This window comes from Argiope bruennichi, chromosome X2, assembly GCF_947563725.1.
Source record: "Argiope bruennichi chromosome X2, qqArgBrue1.1, whole genome shotgun sequence".
Lineage (NCBI taxonomy): Eukaryota > Metazoa > Arthropoda > Arachnida > Araneae > Araneidae > Argiope > Argiope bruennichi.
The window spans coordinates 73,358,755-73,377,123 of record NC_079163.1 but is presented as its reverse complement, the minus strand read 5'-3'; the positions used below and the strand labels follow the sequence as shown (position 1 = coordinate 73,377,123).

General features: G+C 28.1%; 1 long non-coding RNA gene across 1 annotated transcript; it reads right to left on the bottom strand.

Moving 5' to 3' along the window:
* Window positions 1–1,053: 1,053 nt before the first annotated feature.
* Window positions 1,054–16,632, bottom strand: LOC129960870 (uncharacterized). Its single transcript, XR_008783708.1, has 4 exons — window positions 16,473–16,632; window positions 15,257–15,369; window positions 9,192–9,253; window positions 1,054–1,322 (listed from the first exon to the last, which is right to left on the bottom strand). It is a non-coding gene; the product is annotated as an uncharacterized LOC129960870 (long non-coding RNA).
* Between the last annotated feature and the right edge of the window lie 1,737 nt (window positions 16,633–18,369).

Here is an 18,369-nt window from a genome sequence, read left to right as displayed (position 1 = left end):
GAAAAACCAATCTGCTTGTGTAAGTGACATAATTAATCGAAAATGAAGTATTTATTGATGGATTAGATATCCGATCAACATTTGAATCCGATTTGAAATCTTTTGATAAATATATATATATATATATATATATATATATATATATATATATATAGGAAACGAATCGACACAAAACAATAAATGACATTTTCGCATCCTACAAAAATGAATAATTTTAAAAGAAGATGAGGTGAATAATCAGTGAATTCATGTAAAAATTTTGTTGTTCAAAAGTGAAAATATTTAGAAATTGACTAAAAGTCAATCATTTTTTGTTAAGTTGTTAAGTGAGATATTCCGTAAGCAATGTGTAATAATAATATACATCTTTTCTATCCTTAGTAATAAAATTAATAGCTGATATAATTTAAAAACACTTATAATCGCATTTTTACCCTCCCTTGCAAAGAAAAAATAAAGAGCAATGAATTTTTCAAAATAAAACTTCCAAAAAATTCATATATACTTATTCACATTTGCTATCTTTTAATGTTTCATGTATATACTTCAATAAGTATTCTGCTATGAATTGTTGTTTCATTATTGATATTTAGAATATCAACTCTTGATGTAATTTTTATAATAATTTGCCATTTAGTTTTCGCTTTCACTACTTTTTATCTACTTTGTTCAATATTTTCATTTCTTGATGTTTTTCTTTTAATTTACTTATCATTATTTTTATCTATTTTGAAAAGAAAATGTTTAGTATATTGACTAAATTGCCTAATATTCTTATTTTATAGTGCATATGTGGCTCAAGATCTATAATACAAGATTATAAAAACGTCGAATCTATAATTTATTTCTGCTTCTGTAAAATTGAAATGGCTAGTGAGTTTCTTGTAGTGTATCAAATTATTTTCTTATTAAAAGCAAGAATTAGATTTACAAAGAAAGTTTTTTGCTTTATTCAAGATTATAAAAATGAAATTAAATTGCATTGTCTATTTCCAAACTGCAATGAAATATAACCTAAAAATAAAGTTAAAGAATAATTTGGACAGGCTTAGAAAGAGCTGTAAAATGTTTATTGAAATCTTCAATGCCGATTTTACATTTTTAATATAACTACATCCATTTTTAGAAAATATATAAAGGTATGCAAATGAGGTGTGGTTTTGCTTTCGGTAACATTGATGAAAATGAGTTTAAGAGATATATTGTGAGATTTTGAAATCGAATCTAATAGTGCACAAATACTTCCTTGAAATCTTTTTGATGATGTCCAGCATTGTCACATGATTGAATTCCATTGAAGATATCCCGAGCTCCATGATAATCTGAAACATAAAAACACCAATAAAACAGTAATTTGAATTATCATAATGCATTATTAATGCGGAAATATTAGGAAGGAAATATCATAATTCGAAATTTTTAATAGGATGCACATATGATAGTGTACAGTAACACTAAAAGATGAAGGACATTTCTGGAAATTCTTACCAATAGTATACAGCAAATGATAATCAAAAATAGAAATTGAATATTAAAAGACGCCATTACCAAAACATGAAATTCTTGATTGTGAAACAAGAATTATTACAAATTTCATTTGTTTAAATTATGATAATAATGTATATAATTAGATTTTAAATATAAAAAATAAATAAATTCGTGCACAATGACCCAAGCGTCAAAAATTATTACCTAATGTTTATGTCTACTTTTGCACTGAATATGAATTACAATGTCGTATTAATTTTTTAAAACTTTATTGGATTATTCTATTATACTGACTGAGTTTTCTATATTTCTGGTACATATCTGTACGTACCAGAAATGTACCAAAAATATAGAAATGTAAATATAGATATGTACTAGAAATGTACCGGATATGTACAGGTGTTTCTGGTACATACCTGTACATATCTGGCATGGATTATGGAAGCTGTACATTTAATTGGATATGGAAGATTCAATTAAAGATAACGATTCGACAAACTGGAATGACTTGTGCTTACATATTTGACTTTAATGATAGCAGGATCATATACTCAGCATACATCAACAGCATATCATGGATATTAATTACATTCAAAGAAATGAAATCACGATATTCAATTGTCATTATTCATTAAAATGGGTTGGTTGTATTGTTGTTATTAAGTTTTGAATAAAAATTTATAGAAAGTTAAACTTTAAAAAAAAATTAAATCTTTTGTTTTTAATTTTTAACATGAAATTTTCACTTATAAATAAATTTCATTCCTCGAGATCACCTCAGAAATGGGGATGAAAAGTTGTCTAAAACAACTAGGAGAATCTCGCTTCCCTGATGTGTCAATAATGATGGATTTGCTCTCTGAGATCATTGCTGTTAACGGTTCTTATCCTTATATGACAGGTAGGCGTATGAGTTCCATGTAATGGGGATTATTTTGCGTTGCCTACAGAGCCCGGTGTTTTTGCCACAGCTATTCGATCATTCAAATTACACCAGATACTTTGGCAGGCTAGATGTAATTATTAGTGATTATAGTTAAAATTCTTATAATTAGGACATTTTATTCAATACCAATACAAATCCAATATCTTTGCTCAGCTTAGGATAAAGATTCAAAAGCGAGGACTATCTTACCATGTAGCTTTATAATTATATAACCTTCTAAAGCATGTATTTCATGAACAAAGGTTGATAATCATTTTCATATTAATGGTGGACAAAAAAGGCTTTATTTTTTAAAATCCTTTTAAGAGACATTGTTTGGATATTTTGATTTATGCAGCAAATCAAAAATACTCTGCTTTTCCTTTCAGGTCTATTCCAGACTATTAGCATTTCCATTTTTAAAAACGAACTGCAGGTTTTTCTGTTAAAGTCCTTTAAATTAAATTGTAAAATTCGTTTGATTTCTTTCCTTGCATCTATTATCACGAGTGTTCAAAAAGTTTTGTCAGGTCAAGAAATGTTAATATTTTCTAGCCGCTCCAAAAATAGAACTACAAAGAAATGGTTGTATTTTTTAAGTGAATTAACTGGATAATTTATTACTAATTAATTTAATGGAAACAGTTAAAATCTAATTTTTAAGAATCGGATGTAAAATATCAAGAACCAATTTATATTTATATGCTCATTTCGAACTAACGCACTGGAAATAAAATAAAGTAAATTATTTATTTTTCCAGATAAAAGACTTATGAACTAATATCGCTTTCAAATGATTGGTTATATATATATATATATATGAAACCGAATAACATTTTCATAATTGGCTCATTTTTCCTGTTTATTTTTAATGAACAAGACACTACAGTATTCAACGCACAAAGATCATTTGTCATGTAGATATATAAAAAGTTTATTTTTTCTTTCTCGTACATGCTTATAAAACTGCGTTTATTTATATCCTGGATGTATCAGTATTACTTGTGTTAACAGATGTATTAATATCAGTTTTCTTCAAACAAATACGAGGTCACTTAATGAATACGAATTCACTTTAAATATCGAGGCATTGTCATTCGACTCAAGAGTTACTCTAAAAATAAACCGATTTCATCTGCCTTTGAAATCAATAAACTTAACTCAAGTAATGGTTTTGCCGTTGTGTTAATTGTTTCTTTCATATCATTCTGATGTGCATAAAATGAACTGCAATAAGAAGAATTTAACTTGAAAAATACATTATAGAAATTGTTTCTATGTTTATTTTTATAATTCTTGTGAATCATTACCTAAGTTGCGTAGACATAATGGGTGTAATATGATCTTCAACAAATAATTTTACAAAGAAATGAACTAGCTGCGAAACTAAACTTTTGTTAGAATTGATATAGTGAAGAATTGTATTTATAAGATAATTTATTTATGTATTAATTAATTTATTATGTATTTATTTTATAATTTATTTATGTATAAGATATTTATCTAAAGTATGAATAGACAGTATTAAGGAGTTTAATAATATTAAAGAACAATTCTATGCGCAGTCACTTATACGAATCATGCCATGTTTACATAAATGTGATAAGAACTTGATTCTGATATCACGAGTAATTAGTAGCATCAATTGTGGTAGGCTTAGATGAGTTTGGCTAGAGCTTGATTTAGGATTTGAAATATGATTCGGCACCATATATTCTACGCCCGTAAGGCTGGTACTTAACTTGAAGTATTCTATGTAACGATGTGTAATTTTTTTTCTTTGTCCGTCATAGATTCTAACTACACTTTTTTTAAACCCTTGAGGTAGTAACAAATCTTGTGCTGTTCGAAAGAGGAACAGTAGAGGGATATTAAAAATAATAAGAATACCCTTTTCTAACTTTCAGAGAATTATCCCAGATAACCAAATATCTCATCAAAAGTGATGAATACGATAACCAGATGTCCGTTATTTGTCTAGTTAGTTACAAGTCCCACATTGGAAAAGAGTTCTGCAGTTGCTTCGAGTTCGAATCCAATGTCTCGGATTCTCATTTATATAAGCTCATATTAAATAAAGCCTGATAATATTTAATTAAAAATCAGTTAAAACAATTAATTTTAAATAAAAGTAAAATAAAAGTGAATTCTCCCCATTTGTTAAAAGTTTAAAGTGATCTAACGTTCCTGGTTAATCCGCAATTATATTAAAAATGAACTAGATTCAAATTTTAAACATTAGGTTTCGAAGAATTAATTTTCCAATTTTTACTATGAATTTACTATTATTACTATTACTATTATTTACTATGGTTACTTAAAAACTACTACTGTAGGCAACTCAGCTTGAAAGGAGTTATAATAGCAAACGTTAATTTATATTTTTAGCTCTTTCCATTAATTATTTCATATGGCTGCTGATTTATTTATTTTGGATTTATCCCTTCGCCTACCCAGGGTCCATGATTGTGTCGTCGGATTCTAAAACATCCTGAAATGGGATGACACGAATTATTAGAAAAGTTGGTTAAAGTAATTACATTTTAAGAAGTAGTATCTAAGTGATTTTCCTAAACCGTTCCAAAAGTATACCGAGTGGACAGCTACAGATTTAAGTATAAAATTTGGAGAGCGATGAACTACTATTAAGTTGTTTCCTACATTGAAGTGAAAACTTTTTGTTCAAGAGTGCATTTCAAAATAGGGCTGATAATGGAAAACCTGGAGGGTATAACTGAAACGTAACAAGAAAGGAAAGTGCGGATTCAGAGTACTCGTTATTTCGTATTTTTAGAGCCTCCCCTTATGCTGTTTATCATAAAGTTAAATAAACATTTTACTCGAAAAAAAAATAAGTCAATCAGGGCAAGTTACAGAATTCCACAGTTTCAAGCGCAGGGTGAAGAGCCTGTTGCGTAGGAGGGTTTCAAAAATAGAAAATCCATCTGCATCCCTTCGAAAAGGTCTGACACGTGAAAAAAGGTGGAAAAAATATTTGCGGGAGGTGAGCCAAAAATGTTTTATCATACCTTCGTATGTAATTTATGCTCCACCCTGTTCTAGGGGCTCATGTTGGGTGGGAAATATGAGGACGTCTTCTGGTACTAGGGTAATACTCTCTTTTGAAATTGCGACATAGTAACTATTATTTAGTAATTATAGCATTAAATGTCTCAAAAGAAGATCTACATCGAGTCAAAAAGTCTGACACGTGCATAAAGAAGGAGGTGTGCCAGATTTGTTTTATTATACTTTCTGATGTTATTAGTCTAAATAACTTTAGGGGGTTATGCGGAGCGTGCAACATGAGTCATTTTATGGTTTGGAATAATTATAGTATTCAGTGAGCAACGAGACCGTTCATTTAAAAAGAACATTATTTATAGTGAAAGAAGAAAAAAATCACAAACTTTGCATCCAGGTTGATCGGTCTTGTAAATTTGTAAAGTAATTGGGACACGGGTTTCAAAAACTAAATCGGATAGGAATATTATTCTGTTACAAAAAATAAGCAAAAATTTTTGAATTTCAAGAGACCTTCAAAATGATAGGGCACTTATTTTATTGACAAATTTATAGCATTACTGGTGGAAAAGTTGAAGATAAAAATTGAAATGTGATAAGAACGAAAATATGAAAGCATAAATATGTTTTATTTAATGAAATATGGAAAACTGTCAGAAGAACCATTCGAAATATTTAATATATTTTTTTCCGATATTGCAATTAAAAATGAAATATTTTTCTTTTTAAAGTAAATTAGAGAGAGAGAGAGAATTATTTTCATTTTTGATTTTCAATTTTATTTCTAGAAAATTTTTCATTTTTGGATGTATAAAACAGCTAATACAGATTTAAATAAATTGGATTCGCTGTTAGACGATCCATGGAATCAGACTTAAGTATTGTTAAAAATGAAATGCTTTGTTATACATCTCTTGATTGATTAACTAATTTCAGATTATATTTATAAGTTAGAGAATGATTACATGAATAATTAATGATTGCAAGAGTTAATTACTCTGCTAATGATCTTGCTTCGAAATGTTTGTTATATACATAAATATGTAAAAATCATATATCATACAAATTTACTTTATTCTGATTATTCGAAAATAATGATATAAATGAAATCGCATCACATCCATCTGGCGATAAAGAAGCAAATATTTCTAGCCTTCTGTTTAAAATCTTTCAAGATAATTTGTAGAAAAAAATAAATATAGAATTAATAAAATAAAATAATATTAATAAAATGAATTATAATTATAATTATTAATAATAATTAATAGAAATATAAAAATAGTTATTAAATATTACAATGAATGAAATGAAAGTAAAAAAAAATCATAGTTTTTAAACAATTTAATAATTTTTACATTTTATTTCTTTTTAAAAAACAGATTTTATTATTTAGAAAGAATTATAGGATAAGTTTTTTTTTCTGACAAAACATTTTTTTCCCTTCCGCTTTAAACAATGATTATTTTAACAATAACAGATGCCACAGATAATGAGACATAAAATACAAATTCCTACATGATGCTTTTAATTTTGCTTTTCTTGGTAAAAGCAAAACTGATTCTCACTTCTATTGTACTTTTATGCCATTCGAAGAACTAGTTTATGTTAAGGGTTTCTTTCATTCAACTCAACACGTAAAACAATGTTTAGAAGTTCCTGAAACGCTGATGAAGCTTCAAAACCAATATTTTGTCTGGCACTTTTTCAAGACGGAAAAACTACACGTTCCGTGCAGTGCTATCGTTAAAAGAGAATACTCAAACGTTGGTTTCAAGGTTGTTTTAAGAGTGTCTCCGAAAATAAAAAGTTATTTCTGAGATTGTTTAGAATATTTAACATATTTGTGATTTTGATCGATGCTTTGCTTTCAGTCGGTTAGGATATTAAATCCATTTATCAGTAAGTCTTTACGAAGCGAATATTACATGGCATGATTTTAGAGAGTATTATATCATATTACTGAGCAATATTATATATATATCATCAAAACCCTAATATGCAAGGTGTCCACTCTAATCTTGGACCCACAGATTGTATCTAAATTGTTACAAATAGGGATATATTTTTATTTGAAAAAATTCTTTCTGCGAAATAAGAAATTGTTTGAATTAATAAATGCATTGCTGAAATGATAACAAAGTATAAATCGTTATTTAGTTCCACAGTCCTGTTAAATATATTTAGTAAAACAATCTTGACACCCTAACTGAAAAAAATCAAAACATTTCATTAAATAACTTAATTTTAAAAATTTCGCAGAAATTCACTTCTTACGAAGTAAAGCTGATTGAGAAGTATTTATTTAAAGTAAATAGAGGCTGTGTACAAATTTATTTTGGAAGTAATAATTAGATATGGAAAAATTCAAGCATGTATACTAGATTAAAAATGCCATTATAGTTTTTTTATTTGTTTTAATATCCAAATAAAAAGCGTAAAAAACACATATAGCTAAGAGTATTAAAAATAAATAAATAAAAGGAAACTAACACAGTTTATGTGGTAAACAATGTGATGAAAAGAACATTGTCTTTTTTTTATTAAAAAATGAGATTGAAATATGGCTATAATTAATAATCTCTGAGGAATTTTGAATATCTTTATTCGAATAACATTTATTTGAAATGTTTTTCTTGAAGAGAAAAAAACACAGAAACGCAATGGCAAAAAAAAAAAAAAAAATCCTTCTTAAACATTATGCAAATTTTTTAGAGCCCCCATGAAAATATTATTTACCATATATGCTGCTCTCCTGGAATTTCTTCATATACTTTATTTAAAACCGAAGAAAGTTATTTAAAAGATTGATCTCGGAAGTCACTCACAAAAACATCTCTATCCAATATTGTTACTTCTAAAAGAATAAGCCAGCAAAGCTCATAGCGGAAAAGATTAATGCGTTGAGCTTTATCATGCCGAAATCACATTTTGACTAATCCCAAAAAAAGGTTTCTTCAAATAATCAATTATTGGCCAAAATAAAATAATTGCAGACTGAAAAGAAGTTATAACGTCAACGAAATAGATAGCTCATTAAAACACAAGAGTACTAAATATGTTAAAAAATAATTTAAAGCAACATACCACTATTTAGTTAATAGATGTCACTCTATTTAGTTGAAAAAAAAATAAGGTATTTCTTAAATTTATTTTTTCTGTTTGGATCTTAAAAGAGGAATGAAAATTTCATTAAAAAATTACTGTACAGTTTCAATTCATATCAAGGTCACAAGATATATCTAAAGTAGATATTACTTTTGTCTCAAAAAATTCTCTTAGTTCCCTAATATTTTCAAGAAAAATTTGTATATAATCGACAATCTAAAAAAAAGACAAAAAACTCCCCATAAATTAAATAAATTTACTATTATGAAATAAATATATATTTTTGGCCCAATTCATCAGAATTTCCATCAAATTCCTCAATTGTAAATTACATTATCGTCAAAGACGTTTAATCAACAGTTTGCCGTACAGTTTTAATTTCAATCACTACGCATTACATTGTAACAACTAGTTTTTTTAACAACAAATTTAGACATCGTTTTTAAGAACTCGTAATCATAGCAGTTATTACATGCAGAAGAATATATTACATTTATTATATTGGTGTTTTCTTACGTTTCAATTAATTAACGCAATATCATAACACACTATAACATAATATGCAACTATTTTTAAAATTATTTACTAAGAAGTAATATCATTTTTTTATATTTTTACATAAAGAGCAATGAATAAAAAAAAAAATTACCTTTACAGACACAATTTGGTAAAGCTATTCACATTAATTGTGCTTCACGGCATTATCTAAATCTAAAAAAAAATAATAATAAAAAGTGTCATTAATGCATTTGAATACACAAAATAATTTTAATAAATTCAAACTCAAATCATAAAACATAATTATTAAGCAAGAGTTTCTAAAACAAGACTCTTGGAATGTTGTATGAAGCTCGTTGTAAACTCATAAACGCTTAATTCAAAATTATAAATCGGACATTTAAAAAGTAGTTAAGTTGGTCATCAGGTAGTTAAACCAAAACTACTTGATGACTTTTTCCTATTTAGAAAAGATAATAAATTATACGGTAAGGATAAAAGAGAGAGAGAATTGCCCTTTTAACAGGAGATAGATCGCTTAAGAATCTTCAAGCAAAGATTTTGAGGAATCATTTATCTATGACACCATATTTGGAAACAAAAGGATGAACATTGCTTTAGAAAGAATAATTCCTACCTGAATTCCTTAGGCTTTGACTGTCATTAATTGAAAGTTCAATAAGAGGCATGAAATTAGCTAATAAATGTCGTTTCCTAATTAATGATAGCATTTCAACTGAGAAATAAGAAGACATATAGTAATTTGATAATTCTAAACACACATTAATTTTTTTACACTGCCTGGCATAGATCCTACGAAAGTCTATCTGTGTGATTAACCATTAAAAGACGATAAATAAACGAAACTGTTATGTCTTTTTAAAAAAATTCCTATTGATTATGTCTTTGATTACCGACAAATAATTAATGTTCAGTGCTATTATACAGTAATTTTTAGTGCCATAAGAAATATTGAATGCAAGAATTAAATATCTTTGCATTGATCTACAATGGGACATTATATAGTTAGTTAATTAAACATTCGTTATTGATGAGTAGAATAAAAAAAGGGATTAGAAAACAATTCAAGTTAAAATAAATATTATTCGGCTTTTGAATCTATGCTTCTTGATGTAAAATAAAATATAATTTTCATAGGAAGAACGAAAATAGAATGTAACACAAATGCCGTTCAAATAAATAGTCATTAAAGTTGAAGAATGGTTTGAGAATTCAGTGTGCTTGTTCGCAATAGGCGTGAAAATCAACGATTATCACCGATGGAAGTGTAATTTATTTAGTTTAAACTTAAACAGAAACGTTGTTTAAAGCATTTATTCGAAAAAAAAAATAAAATAAAAACACAACAACAATTAAAACTTCAAGTATTACAAATCTACTTCATTGTTAAACTCGATGTCGTTGGTTGTTGAAGTTTCAATTTTTAACCCCAAGCTCATTGTCTTGACAAATGCGTTGCAAACCAAGAAAGTTTGTATGACAACATTCACACTTCATTGTTCAACTTTTATCTGTGGGGAAAGTAAATCACACATTTCAAATAAGAATGAAAAATACCCCTAAAAAATCTGTGTCTTTTAAAGTAAAGATAGAAACAAAACAAAAAACTTTACGAATTTCTGTTCTTAGCCCGTGACAAACGGAGGTGACAGCTGTCAGTTGTCAAAGTCAGTCAATTTGACGAGAGAATAAATGGAAATGCTTGGCAGATTTCCAGTAGAAGATTGAGAACTTTTTCTTTACGTGATAATTTCTTTGACGCTCTCTCTTGTTCTTGGAAGTCGATTCATCACAATTAAAAAATCAACTTAATGGTTTGTTTTGATATTCTTTGATATCTGAACCAGACAAGCGGTTCCATTGTCAAATAAAGAAATTATGGTGTTTATTTGAGTAAACAGGACTGTAAGAGTAATTAATGAAATGAAAAATATCATTTACATGGTTTTCAGGTAAATTGTTATGTGAAATTAAAAAAAAAACATATTTAGAAAATTTCGGTATTAAAATGATTACAATAATTGAAGAATAATGAATATCTTATTGCTTAGGAAATTTTTGTTGCTAATATATCTAGCTCTCTCTCTATAAAAAAAACTTAGTGATTAATGCAGTTAGTAGTTCAATAACGTTCATTTAAGAATGCATATGGACCATATGGATGGTAACATTCCTAAATCGGAATAAAAATTTTTCTTGTGACCTTAAAGTCGTGAAATAAATATCTTCTATTCTAAATAAATCTATTCGATTTATTCGGAAAAAGTATTTATAGCCATTGATTTTTATAATCATTAATTTCATTTCTTTCATTTAGATTAAATTTATATTTCGGGACATCAAAATAATTCAATCTGAAAATGTTAAAAATTTCAGAAATTTCTTTTTCTAAATATTAATTTGGCTTAATCGCTATGAGAGAGCAAAAACCAAGAAAAACACAGAACAGTGGTCGTCATTTAATATTTCCAATTTAACTCTATTATGAATCTGTGAAGGATTCTACAGCATTATTATTTATTTTTATAATGCTAAAAATAAGTATTCTGTCCAGTATACTTATTTTTAGCATTATGCTGTCCGAGAATAAAGCGAATCCTTATAACACTTATTAAATTAAATCAGTTCTAACTTTTTTTCCTTCGCATTTATTTATGTTACGAATATTCACAAAGAGCTTTACAAAGAACGTCCAAAGAAGTAAGTACGTGCATTTTTCGATGGCAAAATATAATTATGTTATCTGAAGTTATTCTACAAGTTCACAGATTTAAATAATATAAATTTGTATTTACATCCAGATAATTTAGTAAGCATAAGAAACTCAAGCCTCCAAGTGCTGTAAAGTTCTCTTTTGTGTTATGATTGCTTTCACACTGCATATTTTGTTTCCGTAGCACTTTGTAGTTGAAATATTTTGAATAAATTGATTTAATTGGTTAGGATTCATTCCTTAAACAGATTTCATTTTCTTTTCCTTTTAGCAGCGTTAACTTCATTATAAATTAGAAACAAAGCTGCACCAAGCTTATAAATTCTCTCTTCTGTTAAAAGCTTTTTCAACCATCTGCTTACTGCGTTAAAAAAAAAAAAAACAGTATGGTGAGGGCTAAATTCAATAGAGCCTGCTGACTGGATAATCCCATGGCTTCATATTTCCCCCTACCCAACCGGGTCCTTAAAATAAATCTCGATTCCTTGTAATATTATAAGAAACTGTTGGTTTCTTTTTAAAGGTTTGTGTTGGGGTTCTTGTTCGCTGACTATAAGATTTTACCAAGAGAAAGATAGTCCCTACATAGTGCCTAGAATTTTTTAAACTGATTTTGATTAAATTTGATATGCTGCTTTAAATTTGAAATCCATTATTTTGCATCAGCGCTTTTTTCTTTTTTTCATTTATCTCCACTTTTATCTCTTCTTTTTAAGATTGAATGCAGCTGATCGAAGGAAGAATATAATACTATAGTTTTGTTTAACATACACCACTAAATAATCTGCGGGAACTTAAAAATGGTTAGAATTTTTCAGTAGTCAACAATAGGGCTGCACGAAATATCCTTACTTTTTTGCTCGTAAAATAAACAGATTCAAAAATTGTCACAAAATAAGAAAAATGTAGCCTACGATTGGAAACATGGTTATAGGAGAAAGAAATGTCACTCGAGAATACTTGGTTGCGCAAGAGAGAATAAGCTTGCCATCGCTATGTATAATGCTATGGTTAATGAAATAGTTCATTAAAACTTTTGTTCAAGATAGCTTTTGTTTTGCAAATGAAATAAAAAAAAATTAAAAAATTATGAAATGAGTACAGAAGAACTAAAAGGCAAGAATTTCTTATGGCCCTTAAATCAGACATCTCATTAGCAATCCTCATTTCGCAGATTCTGTGATTAAGATAGGGTGAAAAACATGGATATTATGCATTCTTGTTATCAAGAATTTTTTCAGTAATCGCAAGACTGCAAACTAGATTTAGTTAGTTACCATTTTTCTTAATAGCTTCATAGATTTTGATTGTAATTTGGACATATTTATTCATAATTATTTAGATTGCTTGTTTGAAAATGTTGGTAAGATGAAAGGTCATGAAGACAATAGAGGACCCATGAAAGGCTGTTTGGACACCTATATGATGGCATATTACAACTGTAATCTGCAAACAGCCTGTATGAACAAAGTTAATTAAGAATGTTAAACATAAAAATCTTTCAGAATGAAACAAAATAACTCTTTTCCTATTCTTCTCAATTCCAAATTTGAATTAAGCTATTGTAAGCATATTAAAGCTTAAGTTGTAGGAGTATATCTGTGGTTTTCCGAATTTTACTAAAGGAAAAGTTTTATCTTAACGCCTATAATCGATTTTAATATGATAATGTAAATAACACTACAGTTATATCTTACAAAACAAGGAGTAAACTAAAATCATATTCCTTTTCAGCACATGAAATACACATAAAGATCAAAAATCTTCGGCACCAAATTATGTGTTGGCTTATTTAAAAGTACTCAACTTTTAGTATAATTAATAGTAGTAATTTCAAATTTTTGGAATTTAATTCTTTACATTTTGTTTCTATAATGTATAACATGGCATTATAGAAACATAATTTGGTGCCGTATAATATAAAGAGCATATTATACAGCAGTTACTAGTATAAATAAGTCATGCAATATTTTGGATTCCTTTGAAATGTATACTGTGCAGAAAAAAATATTTTCTTCATCGATTCACAAAATTAACTCTTTTAATTTCTTCTGAAACATTTGAGCTGATATAACAATGAAACATGGTTCATATTTTATGCATTAAAACTTCGATCTTTAATGATAAACACATTCTTTCGGGGACTTGCTTACTAATACGATCACTTCATTACTTACCTGATGAGATAATGGATTGAAAATTCCAGCTGTGTTTGCAGTATTTTCTTGTAGTCACACATCTTCAATTATTATAACTTTTTTTTATCTGACATTATAAAAGAATATTTGTCGTTATCTTTGAATCATTGTTACCACACAGATGAAATATTTAAAAGGACAAATTTAGAAATATTTTTATCCTTTTACGAGCTAAAAAAATTCGAAACTCGGGCTTGTGCGTGAACGTTTTAGCAGAAAGTGGGCGGAGTGGTAGAAAATTGTATTCGCTTATAATATTCATATTTTATAACAATAATTTTTAGGATATCACATTTTTTAGACATATACTATACAGTTATAAAAGGCATTAATATATAACTAAATAATAATATTTAAAAAACATCATTCGACAAAGTTATTTTACCATTTCACATTGCAGCTATTGAACAAATAAATTTCAATTGAAATAGTTAAAAGTATTTTCATATTTCTATTAACTAAATATCTTACTCCTTCATACCCATTATTATTTTATTGCATTACGAAGCCATTTATGATGGTGATCTGAATAACTCTTCACAGAATTAGAGCCTCTAAGATACAAAATTTGCCTCTAATATTTAAAAACCAAATGAACGTTAAAATTCACTTAAACCGAAATCTTTCAAGATTAAAGAGCTGTTTTTTAAAAGTATTTTTAATGAACGTTTAAGAGTTTGTCAAAAATGAATTCTGAACATTTTATGATTTAAAAAAACTTTTCTTTTCATGGCCTTTTGTATTGCACTTTTACATATATCAAAATAGTCCTTTTCATTCATCAAAATATTCTGTAATGAAAGTTGACTTGTTCCTCAAAGCCTCTTTCTCTCAAATCCTGATGATATAAAGTGTCAGTACGTTCTAATAATAGTAACTAATTTGTTTACTGATTCTCTTTAAGATTGCGAGGTGAGATGCTCTATCATGATAAAAGACCAATTTAGAGTTCATGTTTGTATCATCCACATCCCTTCTGTTGATATTTTCCCTAAGAGTCCTTTTAATGCCAAAATTACATATCTGTAAAGAACGACGTTCTACAGTATGTTAATGAGAATAGTAACACAAATAAGAGGAGAACAAGGAACATTTTTGGAACAGTATCAAGAACAGTTTTACAAAGTACCTTTCACAGACTATCGCTTTAAATAATATAATGCTGACGAAGATAAAATGAATTATCAGTTATAATTAGCAATACATTTCTTATCTCACTAAATAATAATTTCATGCTTCAAAAACTAGCTACAACTAAATAAGACACATATAGCATTCTTTTACCTGTATTTGAGCCTAAGGCAATTTGAGTGCAAACAATGGCCGAGAGTAATATACCACAAGGAAGTTCTTTCTTTTTCCCCACAAAATACATCAAGATACCTGAGCTCCTAAAACTGCAGAATCATTGCGTGAACATTCGATTTTCTTTATAGTGCCATTAAAGGGAAGGGAAGGGAAGGGTAGGGTGGGGAAGGGTAAAAGGAACATCTTTCATAAGGATTCAAGATTTTCTCTACATATTTTATGATTAAATTATGAGATGAAATACTTAAATCGTTTTGAAATTCTCTCTATTCTTAACAGTAAGAATTTCTTTGATTTAGAAATATTGCAATGCCTCTTAAAGGGTTTTTGAAAAAAAATCTGAAGAAAATTCTTACATTATAACAAAATGTAACATCAGAAGGTTTTAAAAGCGAGAGAAGTACAAAACGTAAAAAAGGAGAAAAGTAAAGCATTAAACATATCCATTACTTTTCACCTTTACAATGCAGATAGAAAATGCATGCAAATCTGTCAGAGACTAGAATCAAGTTCTGGAGAATTTTGACTCATTCTAAACAAAGTATTTCTAAATACTAAATAAATTTTTGCATCAAATAAATTATTATATTTGTCAATGAATTCGTTCAGTCATCTTTTGTAAAATTTTTGATTGAGGTTTCAGATTTCACTTTTAAGTACTAAAATAAGGCTTTTTCGAATTGTAAAACCCATACGTAACTCCCTAACAAAAATCTTGACTGAAATTCCTGGACTTGTAGTATTGACGCATTCTCAAAATCACGTGAATGTTCTTAATGATAATATTTTAAAATTAAAAAGGTATTTTAGCAAGAGGGAAAGTTTATAATATAATAATATAATTAATGCATTTTTTGTTGAGCATTAATTTTGGAAGAAAAGCATTTAATACAAGCCATAATCTTTATAATCAGCATGATACGCATTATTAAGATTAACAAGTCAATGCATTGAAATGCACCAATATGTTCATAATTCCTATCATAGGGTTGATATTTAGCATTTATTATAAGCCATTGCTTATATAATTAGCGTTATATTAATTGCATTATGAAGTATATGGATTACAAACGAATCCTTATGCTCATAATTCGAATCATTATGATCATAAGGTTACGAATCATTATGATCATAAGGTTAAGAATTTAAGATTAAATTGATTGATTTCCAGATATTAACGCAATGCACTTACCCCGAGATACAAAACCCATAGAATGAGTAGCAAAAGTATGAGAATGACATAGTTCATAACCAAACTACTCGCTTCCCTGTCCATGGCTACAGAAAAGTCAGCGGGAATGCGACTGGATCGAAAGGCAGCTGGAGTTGGTGGTAAAAGACAGGAAAATAAGCACAGTCGAGATATGTAAAAATAGCTTTCGATTTGAGTGACGGAATGGTTTTCTCCCCCACATCCGATTCGCTTGCTCTTGAAATACTTATTCCCTTAGCTACCAAGAGACTGGATGAAATCTCAAAAACGAGGTTTGAATTTGTTAGGTTATTTCATGCTCCCTCCTTTTTTCTAGAAAGATTTCTAGAGTCAAAAATGAAATCGTTTTAATTTATCTTTTCATGTTTTTTTTTAAATCTAACATAATAAATTCAGAAGTAACCGCTGAAAAATTTCTTAGAGGAGCAATACATTTCGCAAGTTTAGTTGATAACTATTGATGAGGGGTTCAGTTGATAAGGGGTTTCAATTATCGCATCAAATCGTTTAGAATCGCTGGGATAAAGACATATTTTATAGAAAGAGAATGCATTCGTTTTAGTAATTTTGTACACCATTTTTTTAGAATTATATTGTTTAGTTAAACAGGCAATAATTTTGGTCATTAATAGTGTTAAAAAATGAATGATACTGGTATCGGTAAATCAAACAAGTTAAAATTGATTTCAAAGTTTTAATAATGAATAAGAAAAAAAAAAAAAATGTTTTTGAACAGCAAAAGCTGCAGAAAATTTGTACAAGAATTACTGAAAACAAATTGTCCGATATTAATTATCCCTGTATATACGAATTTATTTCACATCCTAATAAGAGGATACCTCTTATTCAGGATATTTAATGTTATTTTAATCGATAAAAATATCAGAGACACTCATAATACCAAGAAAGTTTTGTTTTTAAATTAATTTGCACCTTGACTTAATTATAAATTCAAAATGACAATTTCTGGATTTCGACGTAGAGTGAGATGAAGGAATAGAAGCTATAGTTGCAGTTGCTATTCTTTTTACTCATTGGAAGAATAATAACTCATTTTCGACTTTTAAATAAAATTCTAGATATACGAATTTATTTCAAAGCGAATAAAAAGTACTTCTCTGAGTAGTAACAATCTAAACTTAATATAAAGAGATAATAATGAGAATGTAATAAACAGTAGTTCACGTAGTTTATTTTCTTAAATATGAAATTCGTCAAACATATAAGCTTTTGCATGGAAATATGTCATATTTTTTACTATTTTTTCCAACGAGATGCCCAATATCATTCAACATTCAAGCACTTACTCATGGTTTTTTCTCATTTGTAATAGATAAAGGTAATAAGAGAAGATATTTTAACAAAAAGAAGTTGGCCTTAAAGGTTATTTGCTTTGTACAGGACTTCTTAAACCTTTTCATTCGCGGCTGCTCAGCGGCGTAGCGGAGGTATGTGGCGCCTGGGAATTAACATGACATCTTCGCCCTTTGGTGTCATCATTTATATAGAGTGTAAATGGTATTAATTTTTCGCTTTTTCACCATATCTGGTTTTAAAAAATTGTATAAATGTTCTAATGTTTCGTCTCTATGGCGACCCTAGGATTAATACCCAGTGCATCTATAACTCCCCAGTCTCTACATCCTTAGCTACTATTTTAACTGTAAAACCAACCTGAGAACTTGTAATGAAAGATATAGTATTAAGTATTGAAAAGAAAAAAGAAATTTATCAATGACCAAAATCGAATGCAATATTACAAATCATAACATATGCGAATTGGCTTTTGCCTTCAAACATTGTAGAAAATAACAGAAATTGACATTCTTAATGCTTTCGCGATCCCAAAAGAAAGAAAAAAGTTCAGTAATCGAAT